The sequence below is a fragment of the Vicugna pacos genome, chromosome 27, assembly GCF_048564905.1.
Source record: "Vicugna pacos chromosome 27, VicPac4, whole genome shotgun sequence".
Lineage (NCBI taxonomy): Eukaryota > Metazoa > Chordata > Mammalia > Artiodactyla > Camelidae > Vicugna > Vicugna pacos.
In genome coordinates, this window is record NC_133013.1 from 26,091,878 (window position 1) to 26,117,197 (window position 25,320).

At 55.0% G+C, this 25,320-nt stretch overlaps 2 long non-coding RNA genes across 7 annotated transcripts in view; both read left to right on the forward strand.

Moving 5' to 3' along the window:
• The window catches only part of LOC140689772 (uncharacterized), a 96,170-nt gene extending 84,611 nt beyond the window's left edge, over positions 1-11,559 (forward strand). For both annotated transcript variants that reach the window (XR_012064875.1, XR_012064876.1), the window contains exons 3-4: positions 10,665-10,713; positions 10,918-11,559. This is a non-coding gene — a long non-coding RNA (uncharacterized lncRNA). The remainder of the gene's footprint in view (positions 1-10,664; positions 10,714-10,917) is intronic.
• Positions 11,560-11,640: 81 nt separating this feature from the next.
• On the forward strand, positions 11,641-16,872 carry LOC107034483 (uncharacterized). Of its 5 annotated transcripts, XR_012064874.1 has the most exons (4): positions 11,641-12,142; positions 13,672-13,754; positions 14,998-15,180; positions 16,216-16,872. It is a non-coding gene; the product is annotated as an uncharacterized lncRNA (long non-coding RNA). The 5 variants fall into 5 exon arrangements; XR_012064871.1 differs by having other exon boundaries at positions 13,672-15,180; XR_012064872.1 differs by lacking the exon at positions 11,641-12,142 and adding an exon at positions 12,246-12,887 and having other exon boundaries at positions 13,672-15,180.
• The last annotated feature ends 8,448 nt before the right edge of the window (positions 16,873-25,320 follow it).

The window sequence follows — 25,320 nt, forward strand, 5'->3', positions numbered from 1 at the left end:
GCCCTTTATTCCCCTATCTGGGGAAGGAGAAGGGTCTAGAAAGGTCTGATGAATCAGAAAAGTGAGATTGAGGCCAGGCTGGAAAAAAACCTGAAACAGCACATCCTGGCGTTGGCAGCTTATCTGATAGATAAAAGGTGCAGATGTTCCAATATGTTTTCTCACTAAAAAGTAGTTTCCAGAGATGGTGAGAAGTGTCAGATCTGATTTATAAGGCCTTAAGGAAAGACTACATCTATAAACCCCTTGATGGAAATCAAAATTGGGCACCTATCAGTCAAGAGAAGCATCTGGTGGGGAAACAGTGCAGAAGGGAAGGACAAGAGGCCGGGCTAAGAAAGGGATGAGAGCCAGGGCCAGGGCCAGCGAGGGGGGTGGAGTGCCAGCCTCAGAACCCGCAAACTTCCCAGCTTTGCTGAAGACTAGCCCTTGCCATGAGCAGGAGACGTGGGCAGACGGAGCAGAACCCTAGCAGGTATACATGCTGCATGCACACGTGTGCTCAGAAGCATACACGGGACCCAGGCGTGTACACACACACACACACACACACACACGAGGGTTGGAGCCAAGCTTGGGCACCAGAAAGAGCTAGTCATAATTTGTCAGTTGCCCTTTGGGTTACACTTTAAGTCCGAAAGCCAAGTGGAAGCATGTGGCCATAATTTATCCCCCTGGCATCACAGCTCTAGCCTAGATCCCCAGCCACGTGGCCAAGAACCACACAGCTTCCTCTCTTAGCGGTCTCCTGCTGAGCTTACCAAGGGCCCCTGTCCCCTCCCTTATGTCACCCTGCTGGGTCCCCAGCATAGAAAACGGCAGATCCAAATCCTCATGAAGCATCCTCAGACTCAAATGCTCCAGGATTTAGGAAGCACTTTTTTTTTTCCTAACTACTTTTTAACCATTTTAAAAATTGAAGTTTAGTTAATTAAAGTAATTCAGTTTTCTAAATATATGTATGCATATATGCGTACATATATATAAATACTCTTTTGTCTAACTATTTTTAAGGGGAGAGACAAGTTTTCAGCTTAGAGGGAAGAGAGGGCTCAGTATAGCAGCTGACCTGGGAAACGGAGTCTCACAGGCCTGAGCCTCCAGGCACATTTCTCCATCTCAGAATGACCGTTGTCTTGGGGAGCAGAAGAAATATACCCAAGAAACCCAGCCCAGCAACCTGGGCCAGAGCAGAGTACAAGGCACACAGCAGAAGGTGAGGGCGCCCTGGACAGTGGGCCCCCTCGGCTTGGGGCAGGCAGCTGCCAACTCAGCACAGCCACTTGGGGTACAGGGACCAGACGGAGACTCGCTGGAACCCTGGGCAGAAGGACTGGGCACCAGGGAAAGGAATGATGGTTACCACGATTCTGTGCTGAGGTTTTGCTGTGCTGTTGCTGTTCTTCGAGAACCTCCCTAAATAGTCTGGAGGCAGGCCCAACACCAGGGGAAGACCAGGGAACAGTGTGCTGTGCCCGGCCCAGGCTGACGCATCCACTCAGAGAGGGAGCAGTCTCTTTCCCTGAGCAGGGACAAGCATAGCCTCCTGACAAGCAGGCCAGGCCGGCTGGACTCTGGCTCAGGTCTCGTCTTGCCCTGCTTCCTTACAAGCTTGTATGGAGACGGATCGGGTCAGGGCACGGGGGCTTGGCCCCAGCTTCTGTGGCTGGGGGTGGCACTTCTACACAGTCTAGTCTCCATTATGCTATGTCATGTGCTCACTGTCCACAGGTCTGTCTCCCTGCCAGGCTGAGACAGTTCTTCCCTGACCCCAACATTGCCCAGGCCCCACCTGGACCAGGGCCTGCCCAGGGAGCCCCCTTCTTGGGAGAGGTGAGGGGATGCCCATCAGGAGCCCCTGGGTTCTGCATGGAGACTTCAAAGGTCCCCTCTCCTCCAGACTCAGGGAGGCACTACCTTTTTTTAGGGCCCTCCTGGTGACAGAAGATGGAAACTGAATTTGAGCCAGTTAGGCACCAAGGGGATGGTACTGGGTCATGAAACCAAATGTTGGGGAAGGCTGGGGAGCCGCAAGCCCCGGGGAGACTGGCCGTGAGACTCCTGCAGCACAGGCTCCCTCTCTTGGCCTCTCCTCTCTGCTGGCTGGCGGTGCCAGCCCCCTTTTCTCATGCTAGACTTCTCTACAGCTGGAACCTTGCCCATGGGCAGCTCCAGGGTTCCCTCTGCCGAAAGCTCTCTGCAGAGAAGGAGGAGCTCTGTTTTGGGCTCTAAAATTTCAAATCCCAAGGAAGGGTGCTGCTTGGCCAGGCTTCTTTGGTCATGTACCTGGCCCTTTGGGTGGGAAGTGGGGTGGAAGGTGGGAGGTGGGAGGCTCTGTGATTGGCAGCTCCCCGAGAAGCAAGGAGAAGGGCTGGGCAGAAAAAGCACTGAGTCTTAGATCACCTACAACATTCTCTCCTCCTGTGAGCTGGCAGGAGTCAGAAGTAGGGGGCGGCATAGGTGGGAAAGGGTACAGGTGACATGCAGAGGCTCTCAGGTCTCTTACTTCCCTGTCGCCTATCAGATCGGCTCTCCAGCCCTCTCTTTGGCATTTAAGTCCATTACCAGCTCCTCCCCCACGACCCTGCCTCTCCAACTCCTCCTGCCCAAACCCTCCCTCCACTCAGATAGCTTCACTCACAGCAGAGCAGAGTGGTTACAAGCATGGTCTCTGGAACTAGACTGTCTGGGTTCAAATCACAGCCCTGCCACTTATTAGCTGTGTGGCTTTGGGCAAGTTACTTAACTTCTCTGTGCCTTAGTTGTAGTGAAGATTAAATAAATGCAGCCATGCAAAACCACTTGGAGCAATGCCTGGCACACAGTAAGCTGTCACAAAGTGTTAGCTATTACCCTGGCACCTCAGTTTGCACCGTCCCCCACCTAGGCTGCCCCTCTTCTTGTCCTAAGGTGCCGCTGTGGACACTCCTCATTTCAGAATCCCTGTGGCACTCAGGGTCGGGCATCTGTGGCAAAGATTCATCTTCCCAGTGGGTCCAGATTCCCTTCTTGTGGTGCCACTCTGTCCCCAGAGCACTAGCATGTCTAGGCACACTGGGGTGTCAGAAAATGCTTGGACTCCCTTCCCCCGCAGGACAGGCCAACAGTGGAAAGATGCTGTTAGCCACCGTAGAGACCAGCACGGATGGAGGCCATTAGAGCTAAGCAAGCGTGGCTCCTTCTCCCAGCTGCCGTCCCCCTGGAGGTCAGGAAGTCCCTGTACCTGTGACATCACACCTTCACCCATAAAAATAGCCAGCACATCTTAGCAGCCTGGGCACAGCCTGCTCTGGGAGGCGGCAGGTCAGCACCTGCTGGATGATGGATGACGCCCCTCCTTTCTGGCCCCAGAGCAGGGAAGACGTGCACCACTGGTGGAGGCCTCTGAGCCTGGGAGAGATGGGAGAGGCAGGAAGATGAATTCCAGGTTTTCCAAATTTAATTCTGGAAACTAAAGCCTGTCTGGGTCCCTGTACCTGATGCGAGGTCTTGCCCTGGCTCTGGAACTGGGTCTCTGGCCCTGCCCCTGCCTTTGTTCCTCTCGGTCCCTAGCCTGTCTTGGCTATAGGAGTACCTAGGGCTATGGGTGGCTGGGCAGGCAGAGGACAGCATGACAGAGGTTTAAGGAAGACAAACACAGATTAGTCAAGGTCTGTCAGGCCCAATTACATCTCCAAGGAGCCTGACAATGACATTATTTAGTCTTTGGGCCCTTCTGAAGCAGATACACTGGACTCCACTGCCTCCCAGAGGGCCTCCTTTGGGCTCTGGCCACAAAGAGGGCCTGGGTGCCCCTCCTGGCTCTTTGAGTGAGCCAGGACCAGAGTAAGTGCCTACCAGTCCTTCTGGGCTTGGCGAATGGCCGGGGGCAGGGAGGGGCATCCGCATGTCCTCCCATCCTGGGGGGATGCAGACAGTGGCAACTAGCAGGCTGGGGTCACTGTTGAGTCCAGGGCCCCCCAATCTTTCTGTTCCCCAGCATCTTGGAGGTTATAGGAAGCAGCAGTGGCTTGGAGAAGAGCCCCGCATGCCCTTGTGTATGTGAGTGTGTGTAGAAGCAGTGGCTTGTGACAATGGTCTGCGAGTGTCACATGCTCTGAGGTGTATGTGTAAGTGAGCTTGAAGATAGTGCTCAGAGGTGAGTGTAGAATAATGGGGATAGTGTGTGGTGGAAGGTGTCTGTGTGTGTGCCTGTGAGGGTGAAAGCTCAGGAGGCTTCCTGGAGGCAGAGACAGTGAAGGAGGCTCCTGGTGTACGAATCTGGACTAATCCCCTTTATCCTCATATCCCATTTCTATCCCTCCTGGCAAAGAGTGGGGCCAGATAATGCCAAACACCAAGTCTATTTAACCTGGGGCCTCATTACAGAATTATTTTTTCCATCAGAAGCCAGTTTGCTTTCCCAGAGCTCATGCTGGAGGGAGGGGGCTGAGGGGCCGGGAGCCATGGGAGACCAACTGGGGGCCCTATTTGGCAGGGAGAACCCTCTGTGAGCCTCCCTCACTCCCCAGAGGGCCGCCCACTTCTCTGCCTTTGCCTGTGTGTCGTTCCCTCTGCCTGGAACGTTCTCCTTTCCCCTCCCCCACATGAGGAACAACTGCTCTGCCATCAGGGATTGGTTACCTGCCACCTCCGAGAAGCCATCGGATTTCCCTCCCCTCGTCACGCCCCCCCCACCTCCGCACCCACATCTTGCACCACGTTGTCCCTACTCCTCTGATCTGTGAGTCTATACGTCTCCCCCAGCAAACTGGGGTTTCCTTGCAGAGAGGATTTTGTTCAGTTCTTTAACCCCAGCACAGTAGCTACTTTTTAAAAGTTAGCACATACTGGCCACCTACTCTGCGCCAGGCACTTTACAAAGAGAGCCTCTTTAATTCCTCAAAACAGCCTGAGCTGGGTTCCCTTCCTAGTGTGCCCCTTTCATACAGGACCCCGGGACTCGCCCTGTCTGGGAGAGGAGGTAGGCCTTGAAGCCATGCCTTTCTGACATCAGAGCCACCATCATGGCTGGCTCCCTGCAGACAGAAGTTCAGGACTCGAGGTCTGTGCTGGCCATGCCACTTAGCTCTTTGTCCCCTGAAGCCCTGACTTCTTTATCCATAAAATGCAAAGGCAGATGCCTCCAGCTTTAAAGCTCTATGCCAGTAGCAGGAAAGGCAACAATTGTGCAGCTTGTTTTAAAGATTATTCTCTGCTTTGTTTAATTACGCCCTTCTGCCCGTGGCCTCCGGAAGGCTGGCTGGGCGAGACAGGTTTGTTTCCTCCTGGCAGTTTGGAGCAGGGAACAGAGCCCAAAGCTGGGGTCTCAGACACTGGGGTTCAGCTCCTGCTCTGCGTGGTCTGCACTACCCAGCCCTGGGTCTGGTGTCTGAGGCCAGGGGGAGCCAGCTGAGCCAGATCAGAGCTGGCCTCTGGGGCTGCGAGCCGGGCCGCGTGGGCTCTGAGGGGCCTGACATCCTGAGTGGCCCTAAAACTCAGGCTGAGTCCTGCACAGATCGTCCCCAGCCCCTCCAGGGGAAGCAGAAACCTAAGTCCCCAGCTAGGCAAGCTGGACCGTGGGAGGCAGTGCCCACAGCGCTGGCTGCCTGAGTGCCCAGCTGTGCCCACACTGCCCCTGAGCACTCCCAGACAAGCCCGGCCACACCACACTGGCCAGGACAAAGGAGCCGTGGAAGAATGAATCAATGGGCCGGGGAGCCACTGCATCTGAATGCTTCCCCCAGGGCGTGAATCTCTCTTCCTGCCGCCCAGTCAGCCCGCCCTTTCCCTTGTTCTGTCTCTGCTCCCTCTCCCTTCCCTCGCCTCTTTTCTTTTTTCCCTCTCTCTCCTGCACAGCTGCCTCATAAGAACTCAAGACGGTACTCCACAGCCTTGAAGTGGAGGGAAGGCCGCAGGGTCCAAGTTGTGCTGTTTGTTCTCAATCAGAGAAGATTCTCGCTGGAGGTAACCCAACTCAGGCAACCTGAACCCCAATCTGCAGGGACCGTGACTTTCTCACCAGCCTTTGACCTCTGATTAAAATCTCAAACATAGCTGGGAGTTTGCTGAGTTGTGAAGTCACCCCCTACACACACACACACACACACACACACACATGCATGCATCACACCCACCTGATTAGGCCAGAGGCTGAGTGGATGGATGGATAGATGTTTAAGAGATGGAGAGGTGGGTGCCACCGTGGGTGGACAAACAAAGCTGGCTCAGCAAGTGAAGGCATGATGGGTAGGAGGCTGGGGGTGAATAGGCAAGCAGAAAGCTGGGGAGCAGAAAGGTGAACACAAGTGTTTTGCATTGGCCGTGTGTGGAGGTGCTGATGGGCACCGCTGGGGGCCAGGCTGATACCCGTGCAAGGTGGTTATGCCGCGCCAGCGCGTACATGGGAACCAAGCGATTACCTGGAAGTGCGTGACTGGTCAGCTTGGACAGCTTCCACACATCCAGGTGAGCTCCGAACAATCTCAGGTCAACAGGACCGGAGGGTGACAGTAAGTCAGTAAAGAGACCAAGGCCATAGAAAGGTGAGAGACTGGCCCAGAGCAGAGGTTGCAAGTTTTTTCTGTGAAGCATCAGGCCGCAGTTCAGGCTTGGCAGGTGGCGCAATCCAGCCACACCCACTCAGCGCTGTGGCTGCAGCGCAGAAGCAGCCACGGACCACGGGCAGCGAGTGAGTGGGCTGTGTTTCATTAAAACTTTATTTTGGAGGCATTGAAATTTGAATTTCATGTAATTTTCACATGTCACAAAAAAGAATTCTTTTGATTTTTAATCATTCAGAAATGTAAAATTCATTCTTAGCTCGTGTACAAAAACAGGCAGCGTTTGGCCCACAGGCTATAGTTTGCTGGCCCGTTGGGTAGAGGGTACCTGAGACAGATGAGGATCTGGGGTGGGGCAGCGGCATCAGGCAGTCAGACAGCAAATCACAGAGCACTCCCCCTGCCCCCCCCCCAGCTCTCTAATTCACGTTCTCCAAGGACTTCTGATCACCTTCTCTCGTAACTTGCTTCAGGCAGAGAAGACAGATCTGGGAGTTTCTGAGTGCCCAGACCCCTTAGAAGTTCTATTTCTCATTGTGAATTGCCAGCCCAGCATTTTTTATGAAATCTGACTTCTCATGTTACTTGCCTACTGGGAGAGGCTCTGTTCTGCCAAGGCAAACATCCGCTCCACTTGAGTAGCATTTCTGATTATAAATTAATAAATTGGCGTCAGGGTGTGTATATAAATATCAGTCCCGGTGAGCTCGGTAAATTCGCAGAGAGATGAATTGCCTCAGCACCCAGCTCCCCGAAGCAGATTCCTGTGGCTCCAAGGCTGGCGGCCAAGCCCTTGGTAATGCCACCTTGAGAAGCCTCCAGCTGCCACCCAGGCTGCTGGTCAGGAGCCTCTCCGTCCATCCTGCAAGTAGCTGGGCTGAATGGGGGGTGGGGGATGGTAGGTGGATACGTGAGTGGCTGGCTGGGTAGGATGAGTGGAGGCGTGGATGCTGCATGGGAGACTGGTGAGGGGAGGATGGGTGGATGTGTGGACAGAATCTATAGATTTCTGGGTTCAGGTACCCAGAAGGAGTGGCCCTAGTGGGTGACAAGGCAAGCCACAGACACCCCAAGAGGTAAAGATAGAGCCAAGAACTAACGTGTTAAGACCTGCCAGGTGCCAGCACTGGGTTTCCCTCTCCCCTTCCCACCTCTGCCCCTCTGCGTGTGCCCATGACCTTGTATTCCCAAGCTTGATCTTAACGGGCCTCGCTCAGGCCTTTTCTGGCTCATTTGCTAATTAAGAGACAATTCTCTTATGTTACCGGGGCTTTCAGGAGCTAGGGGTCTCCTCCCACATCCTCTCAGCTCCAGCTCTTGGTTTATTTATAGCAGGTGCACAATGTTTTTGCCCCAAACTTCGCTTGCAGAGACAGAGTCCATCTCAAGAGGATTTTACAATAATTTAAGCTTCTAAAATAGGTCCCCAGACCACTCGCTGGCCTTCTCCCCTACTTCCTACCTTCAAAGCGGTGCTGTATCCATCCCTACCTTTGGCCCATTATGGGTCAGACTCAGTTTCTCAGATCCCTTCCCATTCTCAGATCCACAGGTCCTTTCCTCTAGGAAGCCCTCCCTGATTGCTCCCAACTGAGCCCCATCTCCCACAGGAGGTTGCAAGTCTGCGCCTGAACTTCAAGTCACACAGAGACCCTCTGTGTGGGCTGTGGTTTCCGTGTATGTGTGTGTGTTGGAGGGCCCTCCCCTTGGAGCTGAGCTGGGATGAGCCCCCACAGGTGCTCCGCTGCAACCAACACAGGCCGCAGCGCCATCTTAAATGAGGAGCCGTTTAATTTTCCCAGAGAAGCTTCCCTCGGTGGACACGCTAAGGATGCACTAAGGGAGCATAGCTGGCCGTTGGAGGAGGGAACCGCCAGGAAGTAAACACAGAGCCCAGCTATTATTACGTGTTTTGTTGTTAATGTATTCCCTTCCTGGCTTCTCATAGGCTCCAAGATGACTAAATAAACCCAGGACTTGACTCCCCGCTCCCCAAAACTCCATCTTCAGCAAGGGAGAGCTCAGTCTGCGGCATAAATTAGCAGAAGCTGGAGTGTAAAAATATGATTCTGTGAACAAACAAAAGCCTCCAGTCATGAGACCAGCGGCGGCTGAGCTGTTCCCACTGCCGTCAGCTCTGTTTCCAAGCAATTAAAGGCAGAGGGAGAAGAGACCGGCAGGGCTCCCCCCGCGGGCTGGGGGGAGGCGGCGGCAGGGCAGACCCCAGGCTCCTGCAGCTGACGCCAGGGTGCTCTGGCAGTCAGGAGGCCTGGTCTGTCTGGCATCAGCCTCTGGGGACCTTGAGGCATGGTTTTTGCCTCTTGGCCTCAGTTTCTTCATCTTTAAAATGAGCATAATAATTCCTGGTGGCTTTCTTACAGATATGTCATGAGGAGCAGACAAGATAAAAGGTGAGGAAGGATTTGAGGAAAGATAAAAAAGTACGTGAGGAGCGATTGATTGCTGGGGCTTGGGGCAAGCCAAGGGGTTGCCAGGGAGGGTGCGGCCCACCTGAGACCTCTCTTCTAATTCACAATCTCTGCCCACACCCATTCTAGAGATGTTGAAAGTGAGGCTCAAGGAGTTTGGGTCTGGCCCATGGTCCCTTTCTGGAAATCAAGCCATGTCTGCCAGACATAGAAGCAGATGGCCCCACTGCTCCCCTTGTAGTTGAAGTGTTGTTTGGTAGACCAGAAGCAGATCGCCAGGGCCAGTGTGAGTCGTGGGGTGAGCTGGTGTGGCGAGAGTGTGCACCACCTGGGCCTCGTTCACCTGGCCTGATCGCCATGAGACCCTGGGCAGCCCGAAGCACGGCACCTGCCAGGTCAGTTTAGACTAAAATACCCTCATCAGAGCCCAAGGGCATCAGTTCTCCGGCTTCTTGCAGTAAGATTCTGGCCACTCAGATCTAAAAGAACCCGTAATGAACAAGGACACAGGAGACCCTGGGATGGCAAAACATGGTCCCTGTCCCCAAAGGGCTCCGGACTGGTGCTGGTGACAGACTCCCAGGCAACCTTCATGACCAGGGTTGGATGGCACTTCCCCTACCCAAACTACCGCTCAGGGACTCTGGAGATGCTGGAGGACAGGGCCAGCATTCACTGTGCACAGACTCAGGGCCGCGTGCCTGTCCCGCTCTCTCAGGCCAGTCCTCCCGCCCGGCTTCACGGAGCCTCCTCTCTGAGCCAGGCACACAGCAGGGAAGAAACAGACACCTCTGCCCTCTTGGAGCTTATAATCGGGTGAGTCCAGACAAATGTTACACAAAATGAAGGATAGGATGGTGGCAGGTGCGATGGAGAAAAATAAAGCCGGAAAAGAGGTTATGGCTTACAATTAAGGGGTCTAATTTAATCCTTAAAATATCCCTCACTTGACAGTTGAGGAAACTGAGACTCTGAAAGGGTAAGTAACTTAAGGTGAGACAGTGAGGACATGGGGAGCTAGGATTTGAATCAGAATGTTCTGATGGGGGTCGGGGGCGGTGCTCTGCTCTAAATTACCAGGCAACCATGATGCCAAATGACCCCACAGCAGACAGAAAGCAAACCGGTTGGAGGCTGCAGCAAGGAAGCCAACAGATCGAGGATTTCTGTTTATTCTATGCAATCAGGAGGACTTCTCATAGAAGGTGGAAGCACCCGAGGCTGGAAGGGAGAAGTCCCTGGGCCCTGCATCAGAGGCTGCGTTGAGCCTGGGGGAGGGTGCCGGCGCAGGCAGGGGCTGCCTCGGTTTCCCTGCCGGGCAGCCTTCCCTTTGCCTGGACAACCAACCAGATTCTCTAGCCAACCTCTGCCTTGCGGAGCCGACTTGGCTTGAGAGGCAGGCAGAGATGGGAATCCCTGCTGGTACCAGTCTATGGCAGACCCTTAGCCAGCCTGAGGCCGTTGCCTGCATACAGCAGAGGGACCCCTAGCCCTGAGCTCTGGGCAGCAGGCTGCTGGGCCCGCAGAAAGACTGCTGGGGGAAGTTCGGCTGAGAAAATGTAGAGTGAGGGAATTGATTTTTTTTTCAGCTACACAGTCGTGAACATAAACTGGAAGATACATCTCTTCCTTTACGGGAGACAATCAAACACACGATACAAGTTTATGGAGGGAATGTGTCTTTCTTACACAGGATATTTCCCCCCAGACGCTTGGCAGCCTGAAACCACTTCATTCCAGAGGTAAGTAATCAAGTGGCAGAGGCAAGGCGGGCAGGAGGAGCGCCCAGGGTTTTATGAGCCAGAGGCCTTAGTCAGTTAGGGATGGCTCTCCCTCCACTTCCCGCTCCCTGAGACCCAGTGCAGTCTGCGCTGAGCCCAGGGGCCCAGAGTCAACCTTCAGCAGCCAAGAGCAAGGCTGGGTCATCACCACACTGATTCTCTCAGTGCAGCTTCCCTGGGCAGCCCCTCTGTGCCAGGCCCTGTGCTGGGAGCCGACGACGGACAGACCAGGCCCAATCCGCACCGCTGAGAAGCCCGCCAGCAGAGAAGGAATGTGTGGGCAACTGATGCTGACCAAGAGCAGAATGAATTCGGAGTACATAGATCTCTTGTCCTTCCCCTCCTCCTTCCCCTTGTCCCCACTCCAGGGCACCCAGCTAGGCTCCTACCAGGAACTGCTCCATAAAGCTTGTCCTCTGGATCACTGACTCAGGGCCTTCTGTGGCAGCAGCAGTGCCCAGAATTTGGTGGCTCCAAACCAAACACACCGAACAGTTCCAGCTTAGCCACACTGAAGGGTGGACAGTTCTCTGACAGTTGAGCGCCCACCTCAAGCACCTGCTGCCTGTCTTTCCACTTTCTTTCTAAAGCCATCGGAGCCTGCTGGGCTCATAAGCAAGGGTGGTCCAGGAGCACAGAGGGATGAACTCCCCTCTGGGGCACCCCACCACCACCCAATGGGGGATGGGAGCCAGTGGGTAACCATTCCAGCCTTCCATCTCTTAGGCAAACAGTTCTGGAGGTCCCAGGGGAGTAGAGACCCCCCCCAACCCTTGCCAACATTGGCTTCTCTGCTAGTGCTCCTTTATGTCAGTTTTTCTGCCTCCTCTCTCTCCCCCTCCCCCTCTCTCCCCACCCCCTCCCTGCTTCCTGAGACCCCCTCCCAGATACACCACAGGCACCCAAGTCCTGGTTTCAAGTTTGCTTTCAAAGGAACTCAAGCTAAAGAAGCCTTTCCGACTCCCACTTCCATGCTCCCGGACACACTCTCTCTGGCCTGCCAAGCCCCTCTAGGATTGCTCCGGACAGATAGAGCCTCATGACAAAGGAGCAGAGCCCAGTCTCAGCGGGGGGAGTGCGGACAATGGGCCCCCTCCCAGCAGCTGTCCCTGCCTCCTCTCCAGCCTGACCACAGATAGTGAGGCTGGGGGCCCGATGGACGCAGAGTGGGGCTCAGCTCCACCACCGCCATCCATGTGACCTTGGACGGGTCAATTCACCTCCCCGAGCCCCGTCTTGCCTGTCTGTCGAGTAAAGGCAATAACAGCGTGTTGAAGACCTGTGAGAACTGAGTGAGATCGTGCGAAGCAGGAAGCACGATCCGGGCGGAAAAACGTGAGCCACTGTTTGTACGAACTTGGCCTCCCTAAACAGACCCGATTCCTTGAAGGTGAGGGCCTTCTTTGTTTTCTCCTGTCTCCCCCACAGCACCAGCGTGGAGCTGGTGCTCAGGAGGCTGTCACTGAAAACTCCCTGGATGGGTGGAGCGGGGATGGGCCCCGGGCCTGGCTCCTCTCAGACCCGCCATGCCGAGGGGCTGGGGGATGGTGCCAACTCTGAACGTGCCCTGGACAGCCCAGAGCTGGCCTGGCCCCCTGCCCGGGGCCAGGGGGAGGACAGGTGGCTTCCCAGCCTGGGAATGGAGAGGCGGTGGCCAGAACCCAGGAGGTGTGGCGCTAGCTGGCACAGCCATCCCCGCCCTCCTGAAAAATCCAGGATGACAAGGCTGGGGGCTTCCATCAGCCCTGAACTCTCTTTGAGTAAAGGGGAAAAAATTGGCTTCCACTCTGAGCCCGACTGCATTCGACATCTGGCAGCTCAAAGTGGAGTGACTCATGCAATCCTGAGATACAAGGAAGTGGGGGCAGGAGCGGGGGAGAAGGAGGAGGAGAGAACCGCGCAGAGGGAGGGAGGGCAGGCAGGCCATGCGGTGCGGCCCCAGACAAAAGAATCAGCATCCAGGGTGGAGAGCAAAGGCTGTTCCCATGCCCAGGTGGCCAAGGATGAGCTGTCCACTCTGTTCTGCTCACCCATCTCTGGGCCTGGTGTCAGGACCTCTGGCACCAGGCCCTGCTAACTTAAAGAGACGCAGATTCGAACCAGCACCCCCAGCAGGATGTGGAGTGATGCTACAGGTAGTGAGCAGCTTGTCCCTGGAGGCATGGGAGAGAAGCTGGATGAGCCCTGGTAGGGGTGTGTTAAAGCCTCGGGCCTAATTACCACATGTGCTTGTCTGAAGCTGAGATGATCCGTGAAGGACAGGGTAGGAGGCTGGTCTGGAGGGTGAATGAAGTCACGGAAGTTAAGGGGCACCTAAATCTTGTGCCTAAAGCCTGGTCGTCCCACTAGAGGAGCAGCAGCCATCTCTCCGCCATGCAGGTGACGAGGGCAGGCAGAATGGAGTGCAGGGGCCCTGCTTTGGCTTCCCTGGAGGCCAGCTTGGTAGACTTCCTTCCAGGATGCTTGCTCTTGGATGGGTTGGCGGGTGGGGGTGGGGGTGGGGGAAGGATTCAAGAGCAGCCTGTCATGGGCACATCACCTTGGGGAGCTCAGGACATGAAAGGGGAGGAGCACAGGCCTATGGAAGGACAGAGGAAGAAATCCCAATTTCACACGGTCCCCTTAATTTCATCAGAACGGACTCAGGCTGAGAGTCACTCCGGAAGAATGAGGTTGGCAGGTAGGGGTGATCTTGGGAGAATTCTTGGAGGAAGGAGAGCCTGGAGCTAGTTCAACCTCAGATAAAGGTCAAATACAAAGGAAATTTGGAGAGAGAAAGGAGAGGGCTCTGAGCAAAGGTGTGGACCGGGAAAGAATCTGGCCTGCGAGGGGCGGAAGCAGACGGCCAGGGACCAGGAGGTCAGCCTCTGCCCTTTCTAGGCCTTCATTTATGCCTCTCTCGATAAACTGTCTTTTCAGGGTTCTTCCTGGATGGTTGGAAACATCAGACAATATTTCCGGCTGGCTGTTCTCCTGGGAGGGCCACACACCAGCAGAGGGAGGTGGGGAGGCCAGTGTGCTGCCCTTCCCTGCCCGGACCTCCTAGTTACCACCAGCGCAAGGGGTATTGGGCCGTCTGATCTGCAGAGGCCCTTCTAGACTAAGGATTCTCAGTCTGTGGGCCAAAGTTAGGCCGAAGCAGAGGTCACCCCTGGCGGACTTATTGGCATGACTGTCAGCATCTCCCTTTGCCTCAGCCAGACCAGTTCAATTTGACACTGGTCTGTGGGTCCTCAGCAGCCCTCCCCTACCAAGTCAGGGATTCCCTTTCTCTCCAGGAATGCCCCACAAGTCACCCTCACCCCAGGCCTTGCCTCCAGCTGTTCCCCCTCCTCGTAATGCCTTTGCTCTTCATCTCTGAGCAAACTACACATCCTGGGGGGGCCAGCGGCAAACCCGCATCGTCTCCATTCGGTCAGCCTTCTGAGAGGGCAGAGGCTGTGCAGGGCCCTGCACTGGGAGCAGGTCAGGGGTGGGGTCTGCTCAGCGTGTGCCGCGATCAGTACCCCGCCCACAGGTACCTTGCCCTCTGTGCTGGAGGGGCTTTCTTCCTGGCCTGTCGCATCCCGCCCTGCTGTTTCCTATTTGCCTCTCAGGAGAGCACAGTGTGGGCCTTAGGGGCATGGGCTCAGCGGTAAGACCCCTTGGCTTGTGTGCAAGCTCCCCACCCGTATTGAGATGATCATGGGCAAGTTAGGGGAGCCTCCCTGCACCTCAGTGTCCTCATCTGTAAAGTGGGCATAGGATAGTACCTACTCCATAGAGTTCTCATGAGCAGTAAATAGATAATCTATGTAAAGCGCCAAGCATTGCCCCCAGCATATCATAGGGGTTCAACGTTACCCAGGTGCAATGTTCAAACAGTGCTGTTGTGAGGACCCCAGCCCCTCTCCCCACTGGCCCCTGGGCTTCCCAAGGGCAGGGCTTTGGAGGCACGTGAAGGTACAGAATGTGTGGTTGAGGACCACATCATGAATGTGTGTTTGATTGTTTCATCAATCCCTTGAGCCCCATGGACTCCCAGGGAAGCCTAAAGGGAAGGGACCAGGACAGGTCAGTGTTGATGTATGGAGTGTGGAGCTTGGGGCATCCTGGAGGAGTTCCTGGGCATTTGGGGTGCCTGGTAAGCCCTGGGGTGGGGGCTACTGCTAAGGGCGAAGCAGCTTTGGCCACACTGGCCTCATTCAGCATCAAGGAGACTGAGGGAATGACATCAAGTGACAGGTGGCCCTGTCTCCTCCACAGGCTCCAGAGCTTCTTGGGTCCTCAGCTGGATCGGAACCCCAGGCCACTGCATCTGCCTGACTGCAGACCTAGACTGGAGGTGGAGAATTCGGGATGCTGCCGGGGAGGAGGCCTGGCCAGGGAGATCTGGGAACCACACTACAGGGGAGACTTTGACCTGGAGAAAGGGTACTCCTAAAACAGGTATTCTGTCTTGGTCTGTTTCCTTCCTGAGATCCCCCAGTGCCCAGAATGGGGCCCGCATGTGGTAGCTGCTCAGGAAGCCTCTGTTGAATGACTGAGTGAATGAACCAGTGAGTGAATCGGGGCGGAGTTGGGTCACTAGACAGAGCTTGCCTAGGGGATCCTTCCCAACTCTCTAAAGAAGTCCATCCTCCCTAGTGCTCCCACCGCTCTAGCCCCTGCCCCTGCCCCTGCCCCAGCCGCGACCCCTAGCCCAGCCCTTCTTCAGCCCACTGCAGCCGGTCTCCGCTCCCACCCCACCCAGCCCCTACCCCTGCCTGGCAGCCCCAAGCAGGCTTCCAGGCAAGCCCAGGGATGGAAGCCAACTTGCAGGCTTTCTGTTGTCATTAGCTGTCAGGTCTCAGGTAATAGCTCCTGAAGAGGACCAGCTGCCTTCGCTGAAGAGTTTGCACATGCAGCCCTGGGGGTGGGGGCAGGCAAGCAGAGATGCAGGCAGACCTGGAAGCCCAGGCCCTTCCCTGGACGCCCCCCTCTCCCCCAACACAAGCTGGGCAATCTCTCCGGCACTCTAGCTCCTCCTGCAGGACAGGCTGCAGAGGCCCACGCTGTCCAGCCCTGATCCGCTCCTGGCCTGGAGCTCCTCCGCCCAGCCATACCCCTATCTGGTCCAGGCTACTCCTGGGAAAGGGGAAAGGCAGATGGGGAAACTGAGGCTCCGATCAGGCAAATGCCTTACTCCAGATCAAACGTCGAGCTGCCTGTGGAGCAGGGGGCCCAGAGCTCCTGTCTCACCGTCCGAGTGGATGAGGTATAGGCGGCTGGGCAGCATGAACCAGTGAGTCTAGCCAAGGATACAGCTGGCGCCAACAGCCCCTGCGGGTCACAGTGTTGGTCCCTGGAGGTCAAGGGGCCAGCGTGGGAGACGGGGCTGCCCCTCCCTCCGACAGTAAGGAGGTCCCGCCACTCAGAGGGAGCCCCAGGGAATCTCACTCCCCAAAACTCCCGGAGTCAAAGGTGCTAATTGCTTCCAACCAGGGTGACCAACTCATCACCAGTTGCCTGAGGCTCTCCGGGTTTTCGCTTGGCAAGAGCTAAAACCCGGGAAGTCCCTCCGTTTCAGACAAAGCGGGACAGTTGGTCAGCCCGCTTCCACGCTGCTCTGTGTCCACCCTCCCCGCTCCCTGACTAGTCGCCTGCGCCTCCTGGGCCTGCGCCTCCCTGGAAACCGCCCTAGTCTCCTGGGAGGGCCCCCAGAGACCTTCCACCCCAGAAAGCTCCCGCTCCGGGGCCCACTCCAATAGAAGGCTCTAACTGGCCAGATGGAGTCTGCCGCACTGTGCTGTCAGGACCCTCTACAGCCGTAATGAGAGACTGACAAATGGGACTTCTCATCTCACCCTGCCCACAGGCAGGCCGATGTGCAGGGCCCTGCCAACGAGGCGGCAGGCCCGGGGCCCGAGGCCGAGCGGCTCTGCCGCGCCATCCTCAGATAACTGGCGGGAGCGCCCAGCCAGGCTCAGGCTGCCCTCCGGCCCCCTCCTCTGCTGGCTCAGTGCCCGGTCCAGCAGGGGCCGACCATCAATAATTGGGTCACCCCCACTCCCATCCCCACCATCACACTTCCACCAGTGATAGCATTTCAGCTGCAATTAAGAATTTCAAGTTGCAATTAAAAATTAATTGGAAACCGTGGGTTGTTTGTGTCTCTCTGACCTCCGTCACCTGGCTGGGGGCGGGGTGTGAAGGAGGGAAGGGCAGGTGAGCGGAGGAGGGCATTTCAGAGCAGTTAGCCGAAGGAGCAGGGGGCTCCTAAGTTGCACGGGAGCAGATTTCTCCTGGAGGCTGAATGGAATGACATCAGCCAGTCGGCCTGGAAGGCCACGGTCCCTGAGTTCTCTGAGAGCACAGAGCACGGGGTCTGTGGATGGGAGAAGAGAGAGAGGAGTGGAAGAAACGCACGTAAAGGGACAGGTGGCAGAGCCAGGCCTGCAGGTAAAGGTCGGGGTGTCCTGAGTTCATGGTTGCTTCCTCAAGTCCTCAGCTTGAGGGCAAGGAATTGGTAGGTCAGCTTCCTGAGAGCCCCACAGAGAGGCACCAGGTGCAGGGTGAGAAGTATGGAGACGTGAAACGGCGCACGTGCTTTCTGGCCCCGGGTCCCACTGGCCAGACCCTAGGGTGAGGTTCTGCCCGGTGTTCTCAGGCGGAGATGCTGAATTCACATTCCTTGGTCTCCCAGCAGGGCTGGGTCTGACTGTGCTGCCTGTACCTTCAGATGAGGGGATTCCTCCTGCCAGTTCCCTGTGGACCCAGAGGTCAAGGTTCCCTTAGCATTAAGTATTCTCTTAGTCGCTGTCTTCAGGTCACCTCTGTCCCCTCTGCATCTCTCTTTCTCAAGGCCTGCTACCCTCAGCTGGCCCTTTCAGGGCCAGGGTTCCCTCTTCCTCCAGAAACCCCCCTCAGACTCCTACAGGCCGCCGCCTCCTGAGATCCAGAGCACCTCCTGGCTGTGGCCCTCCATGGCCCCAGACTTTATCCCGTCTGTGCTGTTGGGAAGCCAGGCTGTGAGAGTCTGTCTTCCCCTAGGACTTGACAAGGGCGAGTTCTGGGTTCTCTTCTCTTCCACGATGCAGAAATTTGATCTAACAGCACTAGAAGCAAAAGGCTGTCAGTGAAGCAGATTGCAGATGCCAGGCCATGGGTGTGCAACCCAGAGGCCCAGACATAGTGAGCTGCAGTGACTGAAAGCTGGGGTGGTGGACCAAGGAGATGGTTGAGCTCCTTACTTAGAGAATGTCTATGACTGCTTCTCCCCCACTGAAACTGTGCGAGAGAGTGTGTGTGTGCGCATACGTGTCCATGCCTGCTTGCACATGTATGTGCCTGTGGAGGGGGGCCCCATCTTTTACCATATTCTCCAGAGGGGCCAGTGTATTAGTTAGGATTCGCGTTCAGGTGTTAGTAACAGAAACAGTGGCTTCAGTAAATTAAAGGTTTATTCTCTCAAAAGAGAAGCCTGGATTTAAGCAGTCCAAGGTAGTGTGGCAGCTCCATGATGATCAAGGATCTGGGTTCCTTCTGTCTTGTTCTATCCTTAGCATACAGCATTCATCCTTGAGGGTCCGCAGTGGCTACTTGAGCTCCAACCATCAAATCCACATTCCACACAAACAGCAGAAATCAGGAGGATAGTGTAAAGGGGCATGTGTCATCTGTCTGTCTTCCTCTGAAAGAATATTTCCAAAAGCCCACACTACAACTGCTTATATATCATTGGTGACCTCTGGCTGCAAGGGAGTCTGAGAAATGTAGTCTTCCAGCTGAGCATCTTGCTACCTGGAATAAAACTGAGCTTCTATTACTAAGAAAAAAGGGAAAGAATGAGTATTTGGAATGCAATAAGTGAGCCATACCATATCCAGCAGCCCCAAGACCTCGAGTGTAGCTGCTATGGGCCAAGATGTTATCTCTTTCAAGAAGGAGAGGGACTCCACACAGTCCCAGGTCCACCCCTCAGCCACCACCTCCCTGCCCATAGAGACTGGGAGGTCAAAGGTAACCTGAGCAGGTGCTCGGCCAAGCTGCCACTTAACTGGAGTTTATGGCTATGCAGGAGACAGTAGGAGGACTGGCCAGGTGAGGCCTGGGTCTTGAGATGGGGACAGGTCAGGGACTTACTGAATTATTTCATTCTTGCATTTGCTGTTTCATTTTGCATCTTAATTGTAGGCCTCCAAATTACTCTTCTAGGAGGTGGCAGGCACCATGGCTGCCCCTCTTCCTCAGCTCTTTTCTAATGAAACGCCTTTTCCTGCCTCCAGTTCCTGCCAGGAGAGGCGCAGGATGCTGCCCAGAGCCTGCAATCACCCTGCTGTTCTAATTAGGAAAGAGGTTTCTTCTGAGGCTGTCCATAGCGAGGCTGGTCATTAGGGAGCAAACTCACTGCCTGCTCTTTCAAAACTGACTTGGATACCGTGGAAAGGACCGCCTTGACCAGTGCTGTTTGGAATCTCACTAACAAACTTGTTTTGAGCACTTAAGACACTCCCTGCCTCATCCCCCTCCCCCAATACAAGTCATTACAAATGTGATAGGGGTTTTGAAGGAGAATGCAGGATGGAAGGGGACCAGCCGTAACCTGAAGGGTCGACCAGTAGGAGAGATGGAGGAGGAGCCCTCAGCCCCTCTCCTGGGGGTCTGGGCTAGGGAGAGACAGGGCTCAGGCCCATGGGACAGTAGTGGAAGCACACTCATTCATCCGGTGTTTACTGAGCACCTGCTGTATCTCAGGCTCAGTTCTAGGCCTGGGGATGCCTCGGTGAATAAACAAAGGCCTGCCCTTATGGAGATGACAATCCAGCTGGCAGGGGCAGACAGTAAACAACTGAGCAATTAAACACAAGTGCTATAGACAAATAAAGCAGGCCAAGGAAATATGGAGGGATGGGGGCCAGGGAGGTTGGTGTTTGCTGCTGGCTGGTCAGGAACTGTGCCATTGAGATGAGATGGAAAAGCAGTCATGGAGTAAGCCTTCAGGATCATCTAGGCCTACGGGCTATAATAAGCAGAAGAAACAGCACATGCAAGGGCCCAGAGGTGGGGGTGTGCCCAGCATTTGTTGAGAAGCAGCAAGGAGGCCAGTGTGGCAGGAACAGAATGAGGGAAGAGAAGAGGAACAGGAGAAGCAGTCAGGTTGGTAAAGGGAGGCAGGTCACCAAGGGCCTTACAGGCCACAGGGAGGATGCAGAGTGCTGAGCGTGCTGCAGTGTGGGGAGCAGGCTGGGGAGGCCAAGGGCAGGAGCAGGGAGACTGGCTGGGAAAATATTACAATAATCACGGGAGGTAGTGAGTGTTTTGAACAAAACTGTCAGGTACATTTGATTTAAAAAAAACCACCTCAAAACAGTCTAAGCATGAAGAAAGGAACTGACTGGCTCATATGAAGGAATAAGTTTCAGGTGTGGTTGAATCAGCTGAGGTCATCAGGAGTCCATATGCTGTTCTCTGTGCCACCTCCCCTTGTGGTGGCAAACAGTCCCCAGCAGTTCCCAGTTTACATTCTATCAACTTAGCAATTGCAGTGGAAGGCACCTTTCTCTCAAGGGTTCCACCAAAAGTCCCAGAGCTTTGGCCCAGGATGGATCATGTGACCACCATTTGTGACTCTGGTTAGGCCTGGGTGATGTGCTCATTCTTAGAACCATGGGGATGAGGTCAACCCCACCCTGACCTCATAGAGTGAAATGAAAGAAGGGAAGTTGCATGAAAAGAAGATGGTTATAGTTTCTGGAAGAAGAGGGGAACTGATGCTGGGAGAGCAAAAACAACAGGTTTATTTTGCATGGCATATGCAGAACAGAGCCAGGCTGGTGTGTAGCTATTAGCAGATGAAAGGGAAGGAAAGAAAAAGAGAGGGACGGAGGGAGGAAGATTCAGACTTATGAGGACTCATTCCAGGGGGTGATTAAAGAGAGAAGGGCCATCAAGGAGGGCTTCCTGGAAGAGGAGGGACTGATTCAGAGGCAGGAAAAGGCCTTGCATTTGGGTAGGGAAGGGCCAGACTGATCCATTACATGGGCAGGCACAGACCCTGGTGGCCTAACTGCAGCAAGAAGATGCTGAGTAGCAAAGGGTGAGTCTGCCTGTGCCTACCCCATGCCCTTGGAACATGTCCCACCAACGGCCTCCCTGGCCACCTTTCTATTTGTGGAGCAGTCATCATGCCCCATGTTAGACACGGATGCTGTTCCAAATGGATTATGGCAAATGATTTAATGGCCCGCATTAGCACTCCCTGGCTCCCACGTGGGGGCCCCGGAGCATCTCCTCTCAAATCAGCCCTGGCAGAAGCTTTTCTGAAGGAGCTGCTGCCTAAATCACTACAATACACAGCCTGCTAGGACATGAAGTGGTCCCCAAAGTATTGTTCCTGCCCCCGGTGGGGGCACAAAAACCCAATGGGTGTGGGAAGAAAGCGATAGAACTTCTATTCTTTAATCATATCCTTTTAAAATTACCATTTTGTATCTGTTTTATAACATACAGAATACATTGGCACAGAAATGCATACATATAATTTACAAATGAATTAATGTCTATATATACGGAGGTGTCCTTAAATTTGTTAGAGAAATGAGCTGTCAAAAACGTTTGGGGTCTACCAAAGTGCAAATATAATAGTTATCAATTATACGGAACTTACCAGTTTCTAGATCTGTGTGCAGTGCTCACTTAGTCCTCACGGCAACCCGTATTTACAGATGAAGAAACTGGAGCACAGAGAGGTTAAGTAACTTGCTTCAGGCTACTCAGCCTGGAAGATGCAGGGCTGGGATTGTTTCCAGTGGTCTTGCTGGGAGTCCATGATGCTTTTTTTGATAAAACTGGGGTCCTGGGGGCAGGAAGAAGGGATCTGGGATTACTTAGTGTATCCTTTGGTTCTGACAAGACAGCCTCTAAGGCACCCAGGATCAGTGGCCCAGGTCCCAGAGGAGCCCCACGCCCCAGCTTGCTCCTGCCTCTCGTAGCTCCGTCTTGCCAGCCCATCTGTGCCATCCGCATTGCCCCCCTGGATTTCAGCCCATTTGTTCTCCTTTTTCCCTCCTGGAAGATGGAGAGCAGACATGGATGGGGCAAGGAGGGCTGGCTGGTGGTTGGAATTCTGTCCTCTCATCCAAATGGAGGAGAAGAGGGGAAAGAGGAAGCCAAAAAGAATGAAAGAATCCTGGAGTCTCGTGATGAAGGAGCTGAGAAGTGGGCCAGGGGGCTGCTGGGAAAGAGAGAAAGCTTGTGGAACCCAGGCAGCAAGTGGGAGAGGGCACATGGGTGGGAGCCTAGCAAGTTGCCACTCAGAAGCCTGGGGTCCCCAGCCCAGCTCTGGTGCGGAAAGGGCCGGGACTGCAGGGCTGCTCTGTCCCCAGAGAGCACAGGCTGCAGCCAAGCGGAGTTCCCGAGGCCTCAGAGAAAAGTCGAGGTCAGTCGTCAAAGGAGTGTGACTCCTGCCCCCAAACCTTCCCTACCCCAAGCCTGCCTGCCTCCAGCTAAGTTCTCCAGGACTCAATGGCTCTTTCGGCTAGGGATGAGCACATGGGCTGCTCCTTTGACTTTCTGACCCTATTCTGAATCAGGAAGGGGCCAGCTGTAAAGTGGTGAGCCCCAATTTTTGATAATCTGGTACAATGGTGTGGACGTGTATGTGTGTAGAAGTGTGTGTGACAGAAGCTAACATTTCCAGATACTCACATGTGCCAGGCTCAGAGCCAGTGGCTTTGCATCTCATTTATATGTGTCCTTAGCCTCATTTACAGGTGAGCAACTCAAGGTTTAGAGGCCAGGGCGCAGCCCGCCTGACTCCGTAGCCCCTTCCCCTGACACTGCTCCCAGCAGGCCGTCCCAGGGACCCTAGAACATTGCTCTAAGGAGGTTCAAGTCCTGGAATCAGCTTCCGACAGCAGTCCCGGGCCGAACTCTGAACATGGTCACACAGTGAACAGACCGCCCCCCAAACCTGGTCACCCTCTGAGCCCTGCTGGATGCCCACATTCAGAATAACGGCCCGTATTTGTTGAGCAGCTCATTGCGGATGGGCCCCTGGGAGCTACAGGCAGATCACAGCCTCCTCGGGAAGGGTGTGGGACGTTCTTGCCACGTGAGATGCTGCAGGGATGCTGGGAGTTTGGTTGGGGGCTCAGGACCAGAGGGGCTCTTCCAGCCCTCAAGCTCTGGATCTTGGAAGACAGGCCCTGGGAGGCCCGCCAGGCAGGCAGCTGACAGGAAGGATGACCAGGTTGGGGCAGAGCTGCCCGGAGTTTGAGGCTTTGGGGATGGCGGTGGCTGGCACAGCAGGGGCACAAACGGGGAGAAAGTGTCTGTCTGTCCAACTGACTCACGAGCCCTGCCAGCTGGGAGCTTAGCCTAGTCAGTCTGGGAGAGGAGGGTCCCAGGAGCCCTCCCCAGGAGCACCAGGCAGGTCTCGCAGAGAGAGATGCCCTCCTGGTCTCCCCACAGGGAGTGGCCTTTACGACTCTGGGCTAAGCCAAGTGCATTTCCCAGGCTTCTAGCTGGCCTGAGCCTTCCAAACATGACCCTAGTCCCTCTCCAGCACATGCTCGGATGCTCCCGGGTCCTCCAGCAGCTCCTAGAAGGAGGAGCAGGCAGGAATACCACTTCCTGTTTTCTGGATGAGGTTTCTTGGGTCCGAAGAAGGAAAGGACCCATTCAAAGCCCCGCCCCACTTTTGTAGGAAGTTTTCTGATGCCTCTGACCCTCCTAGAGCGCTCCACCCTCATCCCACAAGCGCCAAAGGCCCAGGGCTTCTCCCTTCACAAGTCCGTGTTCTTCACAACCACGCGGGCCCAGCTGTTGGCGTAAGCGGTGGAATGAATGAGTGAACTAACATGTTCATCACCGGGTGGCTGGCTTGCTGCGTGGATAAGGTCTGTGTCCACATCACAGACCCTCCAAAAGGCTTCCTCCCCTTCACCGGGCGGGGGCGGGGGGTCCAGCTTCATTTCCCCTCTGGCCCTCCCCGCAGAGAGCAGCTCACCCCCGCTGTTGGCCGGCGGGGTTGTTAAACTCCACTGCGGCCCTGGGCAAGTCGCTTGCTTCTCTGTACAGCTCCCTTGTGGGAAATTAGGACAGCAGAGGTGCCCACCTCCCAGATTTGCTGCAAGGGCTACCACTTCTGGTGGTGCATGCGAAGCAGCCTGTGGGTGAATGGGTCCAGCAAAGCACCTGGTACAACGTCTGGCCTTGGAAGATGGTCAGTTCAGCAGAATCCCAGTCCCTGCCCTCTGCCTACCACCTTCTCTATGGCCTAGTTGGCAAGATGTGGGGTGGGGTGTCCTTGCCTGGCCAAGGGACCCCTAACCCCCAATCCCTTATTCCCACTGAATCCTTAGACACCCTCCCCCAGCTCCCTGCCAGCTCGTTCCAGCCATTTTTCCACTGTCTCCCCCTGCTCCCCGCCTTTGCTCTTGTACTTGTTGGTTTAATGTGCACAATACAATTAGGCAAAATGGCTTTCCCATCAAATCCCCAGCAACTTCCCTCTCCCCACCTCACCCAAGCATCACCAGGCCCTGTTCACTCCCTCCCTCAGGGACCGTGGAGTTTAATTTCAGGAAATAATTCCCTGAATAACTCTCCTCTACGGAGCTTCACACATACCGCAGAGAACTCTTGGAAGCTGAGACGGGGTTTTTGTTGGACAGGAAGCCCCAGGAATCAGAGTCAGAGCCCAGTGAGACAGGGAGTCCATAGTTAAGACACTTCTACTGTGTAGCTCACAGTCTTCAAAGGGTTTTCTCCAAAAGAATCTAAAACCAGAACTTGGAGGCAGAAAGTTGGAGGGCAGGAGAGACAGCAGGGCAAGAGGAACAGCTGACATTAGGCTTGTTCTCAAGGTCCCCGCAGTGGAGGGGGCTCCCTTCTGCCTTGACCTCTGAGACGTACTCAGACCATCTCCATAACTGTCTGCCTGACAGGCAGGAGCTGGAGCAGTGACCTGCTGGCTCCCGCCCCCACTGGCTGAGAGTTGTCTGGGGATGTCAGCTCCCCTGTACTTGCAGCTGCATTTGTTCACGGGTCAAGCAGTCTTCCTGACATTGCACAAAGCTCTGAGGTAGAAAGTGAACCATCTCGGGGTGTCCTCTAGCAGGGACACAGCCAGCGTGGAGTGAGCCGGAGCTTACCCGGAACCATTCCCTGCAGCTGTGGCTGAAACCAGAAATGAGCAGAGAAGATGTGCTGGGCACAGAGGGATGGGAAGTGCTAGGCAGTGGCATCCTGCTTAGATTTAAGTGGCTTCCTTTGGTTGGAGGCCCTGCAAGAGCAGAGCTGACAGCCTTCCTCAATTGGAATCACCTCACGCACTCATTCATTCATTCTACAAACATTTCTGGAGGCATACTGAGTACTAGGCCCTGTGCTGGGTGCTGGAGTCACGGAGATGAATTGGGCACAAAGCTTTCCCTCACGGACTTAGATGAGGGGAGGAGGCAAAACCAAACCTAAGCAACACCACAGAGGTTTGGGAAAGTGGGAGCACAGAGGAGGGAGTTAGCCTGGAGGAGTCAGGGCTTCACTGGGGAGGTGGTATCTGAAATTGGGCCTTAAAGGACAAGTAAGAGGTCATCAAGCTGA